We start from the raw sequence: 9221 nt of genomic DNA on the forward strand, positions 1-9221 counted from the left end.
TACGCTTGAATATTTTGAGATGACCAAATCAGTTATTGACTCAATCTTAACCCGTGTTCGAGAGTGAAACCGACCTGAATTCTAACCGACCCGAAAATTATCCGATCCAAACTTGACTCCAAACCCGAGATTAACTGCTATAAGCCCGACTATATAAGACTTATACCCGAACCCGACCCGAACATGACTCGACCTGAACCCGAAATGAGAAAAAAAAACCCGACATAACCCAACCAAACCCGTCTGCACCCGATTGATAAAATGACACGACACAACCCGACCTGTTCATGACCCAAAATCCGAGATGACCCGATCCGGACCCAACTCGATGACCTGCTTTAACAGCTCCAGTATGAATAGGTAAAATGACTATTTTACATATTAGAGTCTTTAAGAACTTTCAACATAACGTAAAATGACCCCGGCTTTAGAAAATGAATTATGTTTGGGATCATGTAAACATCCAAGTCATAGAGTACGATGTACTCCGTAATTCAACTCTCTGAATTATGTAAACGTCCAAGTCGTGAACTGGATGTGTCCATTGAATGATGGTGATCGTTTGATCAACCAGTAGTCCATCAAATACATTCAAATGTTTGTGCCAACGATTATAACCTGGTACTTGTATAGTTGTATGCTTGTTTCACCTAGCTAGACACTCATTCATGGCATATGGTATAATGGTAATTGAGTATATCCTATGCTTTTTGTAATATTTGCAACAGTTTAATTGACACATTGGTTAAGGTACTTCGTAATAGTTTGAGCGTAATCATATATGCGCAATCATATACTCCCTCCGTCCTAAAATTATAGTTTTGTTTTCTATTTCTGGCGTCCCAAATTTATAGTCATGTTTCATTGTTTGGATATTACTTTTCCCACTTTCATATACACTATATTCTTATTCCCCACTTTTTTCATAGACTATATTCCACTTTTCCATGCAATATATTCCATTTTTCTAACTTTTCCATACACTTTCCCACTTTCTCATAAACTACATTCCACTTTTTTTAAAACCGGTGTTTTCAATTGCAATTATGCAATGAATCGTAAATATTGTTGACTTATGGGTAAGTAAATCATTAAAAGTTAACCCTTCCATTAGCAAGACAGTAATTGTAAAACTTCCAAAAATAGTAAAACCAGGGAATTTGAACACTGTTACACTCAAATAAATACTGCTCGCACAAAGATTAGCGAATTAGACGCAGCACGTGAAGTCCTGAACGTGTCATTTTGTGTGTATGCAGCACGTGCAACGGTGTCGCTTTATATTTTGTGAACTACCAGGAAACACGTTGTACGAGGGGCCCACTTTTATTGAGCAACAACGACAACACAGTTCTAACTAAGCCCACCGTAACGTGGCACCTCCATTTCTTCGCCGGATTATCAGGCCGTAATTTACCCCTTGCATTGATTTGGAACATATAAAAGGTTTAACAATACACATCTACTCCATGTGTTTCATAATTTAGCTCATTGGTTGTGCATTTTTTATTTGACATATCAACCATAAAATATCATTGTCTTTATTAGTCAAAATTAATTTGTTTCATCTTTTAAAAATAATTAGCCAACTTTAATTCATTTCAAATTTTTAAAACAATCATGTTCATGTGTTATGGGTAGAATATTAATGACAAATACACTATATGTACAAATATTCCGGTAGTCGCCATATCACATATATGTATCACAAAGCGTCCTATTTTACACCCAAAAATAAAATAAAATTCGGATAAAGTATGTAGTTGTCCCAGATAACTAATTTCAGAAAAAATAAATCGAATAAAATAAAGTTTATAAAAATTATCTACTGAACTTGCACTCTTTTATACTCTGTATTAATTAAAACTTAAAACAGTTTGTTGGTACTTATGTCCTTCGTCATTTCTCCTATGAGAAACAAGTAAATTAAAAAGCAATGGACGCAGTATAGAAAAAAGGTGCCATTTGGTCAGGTTGGCTCATGACACGATATGAACCAGCACGAAAAAGGTACGACGCTAAAAACACAACTCAAAAATGGGACAAAGTCGTGGGCAGTTGGCTACGCATGGGATATTTTTTGTAGAAAAAAAATACGACGTCGCACAACACGACAAACGACGTTATATATTGTGAAATTAGGCTTTGACTCAAAGACAATAAACCATAAAACACATTTTGATTGAAAATTAAACTAAGACAATAAGGCATGGCACGACATGACCCAAATAAGTTTGAGGCGTGTGTGGGCCACCCTTTTGAAATTTCTAGCACGATATATCATGAAACTAAGGGTTCGGCGTGGGCCGAGACTATTCAGACACAGGGCTCGACATCGACATCGACGGCATGAGGCGTTTCCTATCCCAAAGCCATTTTTAGTGCAAAGTACTCCATACATACAAATATACAATGTTGTTGATAAAGGTTATGGTGTATGCTTTGTTGTACTTCCCCTTGTTGAGAATAAGAGACATGGGATGATGGAAGATTGAATAATGTGGGTTTGAACAAGGACCACAAGTCCACAACAACTTCTCAATTTCTCATGTCAATTAGGAATCAGTTATCTTGATAACATGCTAACATGCCACTGCCCGATACTCCAAAAACTGCCGTTGGATTATCAAATATTTTTTTCAACCTTTTTATGTCACGCAAAATCCAGTTAAATGAAAATGGACCTAAAACAAACTTATTTCGGGCCCAGAAATCCATTACAGTTTACAGGGACGTTTCTTTAAGATTTTGCTGTCGGTTTTTCAATTAATTTAATTTGCTTTTTTTTTTTCCCTTTCGCCTTTTAACTTAGTTTTTTTCTTCTTTTTCGACTGAGTCACTTACAAAGGCAATGTAAATTATAAATGGCGGTGAGAGATTTGGCCTGATACTTATCGTATACAATAACGATTTAAAGGGATAGGGCAAACTCCACAAATTATTAGGTACACCCGGTTGTACGTAGCTCTACATGCAACCGAATCGTTTTGTATTTTTTTAATCCCTCAAAAAAAGCACATTTTTCAGTTTAAAAGCACATTTTCAGTTTAAAAGCACATTTTTCAGTTTAAAAGCACATTTTTACAGTTTAAAAGCACATATGTTTTTCAAATATTATGATATTGAATATCTTCTTCCAATCGGGAAAACCCTAAACTTAAAAGGTGAGCAACCAACATCAGTTTACATATCCTCTAAAATTCTTCGCGCTCGTACGTTCTTTTGTACTAACAATGTGTTCTTTTGAAATGTATCTGCTTTTAAGCTATAAAAATGTACTTTAACCTGTAAAAATGTGCTTTAAACTATAAAATTGTGCTTTTTAAGGGGTTAAAAACCAAAACTACCCTGTTGCTTGTAGAGCTACGTACAACCGGGTGTACCTTTTACCAATTGGGGCAAACTCATACTCCCTCTATATTTATTTAAGAGATACACTTGTATTTTCCGGCCGTATTTATTTAAGAGAAACACTTGCCATTTTTAATAACTTATCAACCACACCATCTAATTAAATAATCTATTTACACCCAACCCCCACCCTCCACCCCCTAAAATGACATGATCCCCACTTGTTTTACTTATTAAAATATCTACTCAACCCCACTTGTTTTATTACTTTATTTCATTTAATTCTTCTTCTTAATACCCGTGTCTGGCCAAGTGTATCTCTTAAATAAATACGGAGGGAGTACTTAGTACTCCCTCCGTTCCTAAATACGTGTCCACGTTGGACATGTACACGGTAATTAATAAAATTGAATGGTATGTAAGAGGTAATTTGGGAATGTTTTTTTTTTTTTGGAAAGGAAAAAGTAGATAATTGTTTATTGATAAAGTATAAATAAAAGTGGAGGTGGTGATTGAAAAGTGGGAAAAAATGTAGAATGTGTAAGAAAAGGTAATAATGATGTGTAGAAAAGTGGGAAAAGTGTATGAAAAAGTGGGAAAAGTGTATAGAAAAGTGGGAAAGGTGTATGTCCAAAAATGGAAAGTTGACACATAAAAGGGAATGCCATAAATGAGAACTGGACACGTATTTAGGAACAGAGGGAGTATATATTTTTAATTACTCCATTTTAAATGATCTATAAATTTGAGAATTACTTCGTACAAAGACATCTAAAATTAATACGATGGGATTATAAACAAGTGAGCTAAGAGTGAAAACTGGGTGACAAAAAACGTATAGGAAGACATATAAAGGTACGTAAAACCATATGATACTACTTCGGAAAGTACAATATTAGATACTCCGTTTTATTAATGACAATATTTCTTTTATATTCTGTTACCTACTGAACTACTCCACAAATTAGCCACTTCAGTTAAGCGGTCATGAGTAAAGATGGACGTGGGCTGGGCCGGCTTGAGGCCCGACGCGACCCGGCACGGGCACAAAAAAGCACGGCCGACACGAGCACGAAGCCGTGGGCCATTGGCCGGGTCTGGGGTGAATATTTTTGGAAAAGCACGATAAAGCACGACACGACTCGATCCGCCACGACAAAGCACGCTAACTTAAGTAAAATTTAGGTATAGGCACTATGGCCCAACCCGGCACGAAATCCCGTGGGCTTGGGCCATGTTTTAAACTTTCCAGTCCGATCCGACCCGGCACGATACATAGTGGGCCTGCCTTGGAGCCGTCCTGTTTATGCCCATGACCCATGGGCTCAGCCCGAAGCCCTGCCCGGCCCAAGGCCATGTTTAGTCATGAATTTAAGCTATTTCCAAACACTAGATGTATTTGTAAAACTTTTAAATTAGAAATACTCAGTGTGGTGCAATTATTACAAAAACGGAATGAATATTTTACTCTATAACTGTTTAAGCCTATACTCCATAGACACGAACAAAAAGAGTGATCCTTATGAGACATGATGCCAAATATTGTGGGGCTCAATGAAGCATTGAACAAGTCTTATTGATTCTCATATATGTCAGTCGATCTTTCTTCGACTGATTCTGCTCTTATTCCCATCACCCATTCACCCCATCTACGTAATTGCGCGCTTCGTAACAAACTTTGGCTTTGTTTTTGTAGACCTTCTTTCAACAACTTTGGTGGATACAATTTACTTTCAACGATACTACGATAGTGGTCTAGGGATTCATGACTTACGGCCGGCCATTTGACATTTACGATTAGAGATGATAATGGGTCGGATTCAGATTCGGTGGAGCTTCACCTGCATCCATTCATTATCTAATTATTAATATATAGATAGGTATGCACCCATTTATATATGCATATGCAATGAAACGACTGTGTTTCATCAATAAGAAATCACGCGCCTATATCACATACCCATTTTCTCTCACCTCTAACCTCCGCCCATTTTCTCTCACCATTTTCTCTCTCATCAAAACCTCTCACTCTCTTTCCTCCATTGATGCGCCGTCGTCGATATGATGTGCTCACTCTTTCCTTCCGCCGCTAACACCTATTCCGGTTTTCTTCCACCGCTGCCGAAGATATGCCGTCGGAAAATATTGTACTTCTTCGCCGATCTATTAGTGTTCTTCGTCGCGACGCTTGAGAGGCTTCCTACCTACGACGATCTGTTGTCCAAATTGAGCGGAGATTGCTGATGATTGCACCGTCTTTCGGCAGAGAGGCAGGGCTTCAAGCCGTAGATCCAAGACTTTTTCTCGTTCTCGCATTGCCATTGAAGGTAACTAATACTTTTAAGTTTTAACCATCTCCTCCTTTTTCTTTCCCACAATTTATGCGTTTTTATGCACATTAATCTCACCTTTTTTCTAGCTTCATCATTTTCTATTAGTATGGCTGCTTCATGTTTGTTTTGATCAGATTCATTAATTTATTGTTCGATTGATTTTAAATTTCAAGTATTAAAATAAATTAATTAATTAATTTTGTTGACTGATTTGGCTTTCATATTTGGTTATGGGAGTGTTGCAAGAGGGAGAGGTGTGCTCATGGTGCCAATAATGTTTTGAAGAAAGCTATATTGATTGGTGTGGTATGTAATTTCTATTTCTCTTTCATTTCCTTTTATTTTTGTCGATTAATTTCTGTATTTTTGGTGGTTGTACTTGTGATAGTTATTGCTGAATATTTATTCACAAATAATAATATTTTTGTGTGATGTTCAGTTTTTCAACTCTCGTGTTCAAATTATAAAGAATCATGTTCAATTTTACACAAAATCATGTTCAACTAAATTTAACTACATTTGTTAATTTTGATATTGTTATTGTTGGTGGTATTGTGGTTAGGATTGTTGTTATGTATGATAGTTCACAAGTAATAAGATTTTTGTGCGATGTTTAGTTTTTCAACTCTCATGTTCAATTTATAAAGAATCATGTTCAATTTACACAAAATCATGTTCAAATAAATTTAAATTGTAAAATTAATATATATTCAATATTTTTGTGTGATGTTTAGTTTCTCAACTCTCATGTTCAACTTATAAAGAATCATATTCAATTTACACAAAATCATGTTCAACTAAATTCAACACTTTTGTGTGATGTTAATTATTTTTATTTTTTGAACAATATATGATGTGATTATTTATCAACTATGTTTTGCACCAAAAACATCTATCTAATTATGTAGTTTGTGTAATTGTGAAATGTTAACTCAAGTTGCATTGCTTAACTTTTGGTTGTGATATGGATTAATTTCATTAATCATAGTAATTATTATTAGCTTCATCTAATTTACGCTGATAATATTGTTGAACAAATATTTTCTTCTTTAGAAATGATTAATTTGCTACTTTGTTAGTCTTGATTTTGAGTGATGTTCAGTTTTTCAACTCTCTTGTTCAACCTATAAAGAATCATGTTCAACTTATAAAACTATAATATGTTCAATATTTTTGTGTGATATTCAGTTTCTCAAGTCTTATGTTCAACTTATACAAAATCACATTCAACTAGATTTAACTTATTAAACTAATATATGCACAATACTTTTCTGTGATGTTCGGTTTCTCAAGCCTTATGTTCAACTTATACAAAATCATGTCAACTAAATTTAACTTATAAAACTAATATATGTTCAATACCTTTGTGTGATGTTCGATTTCTGGGTTTGTAAATTTAAATTATTGTTAAAATATTTAATACTCGATTCTGGAGTAAATGTGTTTAAATCAATAATAGGTGACTTTTTTTAGTTTCTAAAAAAATCACCTATTATTCTTGTTTATGTTCAATTTTTAAAACTCCATGTTCAGTTTTAGAAATTTAATGTTCATACTATGTTTGATATCATGTCAAGCTCATTTTTAATTAAAAACAGATGATCATTAATTCTTTACTAAAAGATCATGTTCAGATTGTATAAGCATGTGTTCATTATTCTTTACTAAAAATTGGCACTCTCTAAATATTAATGTTCAGTTTATAACTCATCATGTTCAATTTATAAAAGACGATGTTTATAAAAGATGATGTTCACAAATAAGAAAACTTTTGAGTGATGTTTAGTTTTTCAAGTCTTATGTTCAACTTATACAAAATCATGTTCAACTAAATTCAACTTATAAAACTAATATATGTTTAATACTTTTGTGAGATGTTTAGTTTCTCAAGTCTCATGTTCAACTTATAAATAATTATGTACAGAATCATGTTCAACTAAAGGCAAGCAACAACAGTAATAAGCAAATGTTTATTATTCTTTACTAAAAGATAAAAAGTGGCGCTGTCTAAATATTGTCATGTTCAGTTTATAATTCTTCATGTTCAACTTATAAAATATGATGTTCAATTTATAAAAGATGATGTTCACAAATAAGAACACGTTTGTGTGATATTCAGTTTCTCAAGTCTCATGTTCAACTTATAAATAATCATGTTCAACTAAATTCAACTTATAAAACTATGATATGTTCATAAATAAAAACAGTTTTGTGTGATGTTCAGTTTCTCAAGTCATATATTCAACTTATACATAATAATGTTCAACTATAACAACATTATGATTTTTCTGCAGGAAGGAAAAAGTTAATATGAATGCGCCAACAAAAGAGAAAAAAACGATTTAGAAATGGAAGATGTGGTATTAAGAGAGGCTGCAAGAATTGAAGGCGGAAGCAACAAGAAAAAAAATCTGCAAATAAGGAAGCTGATAGAAAGAGAAGAGACCGGTGTAGCGAAAAAAGTGGAAGCCGAAAGGAAGCGGAAAAATTAGAAGCATATAGAAAGAGAAAATAGGCAGCAACAACTAAAATAGAGGAAACATATAGAAAATAAATGACATGTTCATAAAATTACTTTAAATGTCCATTTGTTTGTTTATTATATGTGCTTGCAGCTTACTCAAATAATGAGATGTTTTTTTTTGGAAAACAACCGTGATAAAATGTTTAAAAAAAAATTAAATTTAAAATTTTAAAATTTTAAAATTAAAATTTAAAATTTAACACTGAAAATTAAAAAAAAATGAAACAGGAAGGCTGAAACTTTCAAAACGAAGCATTTGAAACGCATATGCATGCAAAATTGCATGCATAGCTATGCAGCCAAAAATTTGGGTCCATTATCAATCCGCTCCTACCTGTATCTATTTGTCACCTGCGGGTGAAACGGGTGGATCAAATGAATGATTGATGTATATTTTATTTTGAAAAGTTATATCGATCAACTCTAACTTATAGACATTTTTATCAATAAAGAATTATTTTGTATAAAAAAATCATCCAACCCGATCCATCACTCGCTCCATCCTACACCCGCATTTCATCCGTTTAGTTTGGGTATCCATCTATTTAATAATTGTGGAGGAATCGCATAAATAGATATCAATTTAATATTTTTATCATTACTTATGATTGATCAAGAACACTATGAGTATATACACTCAATTGTTATATTTGGTTTGTTTTAATTACTACTCGTATGATATTTACCACATTTCAAGTTTCAGGTTTTTGTATTTATCGCCTTATAAAATATAATTCAATTTTCCACTTTAATATTATGAAACGTTTTATATTCAACACCTCTTAACAATTTCATCCAAAATTTCGTCTATGTATAGCCTACTTAACTAATTTCTTTAATTGGAAACTTAATGAAAAAGAAGAAAAATTAAAGAAGTTGGTTAAGTGGGGCATTAGTACGTTTTATAAAAAAGTTAACCAGTTACTAATAACCCGTTACAATATCTGGAGTCCGATTAAATACTCTAATTAAATTAAATCCAATAAGTTATCCTAAATATTCTTAAAAGTAAT

At 33.3% G+C, this 9221-nt stretch overlaps 1 long non-coding RNA gene across 2 annotated transcripts; it reads left to right on the forward strand.

The window, feature by feature from the left end:
- The first annotated feature begins 4964 nt into the window (after nt 1-4964).
- On the forward strand, nt 4965-8288 carry LOC130463739 (uncharacterized). 2 transcript variants are annotated; one of them, XR_008923877.1, is made up of 3 exons: nt 4998-5678; nt 5922-5990; nt 7979-8288. It is a non-coding gene; the product is annotated as an uncharacterized lncRNA (long non-coding RNA). The 2 variants fall into 2 exon arrangements; XR_008923876.1 differs by having other exon boundaries at nt 4965-5990.
- Nucleotides 8289-9221: the final 933 nt, after the last annotated feature.

The sequence above is a fragment of the Spinacia oleracea genome, chromosome 6 (genome assembly GCF_020520425.1).
Source record: "Spinacia oleracea cultivar Varoflay chromosome 6, BTI_SOV_V1, whole genome shotgun sequence".
Lineage (NCBI taxonomy): Eukaryota > Viridiplantae > Streptophyta > Magnoliopsida > Caryophyllales > Amaranthaceae > Spinacia > Spinacia oleracea.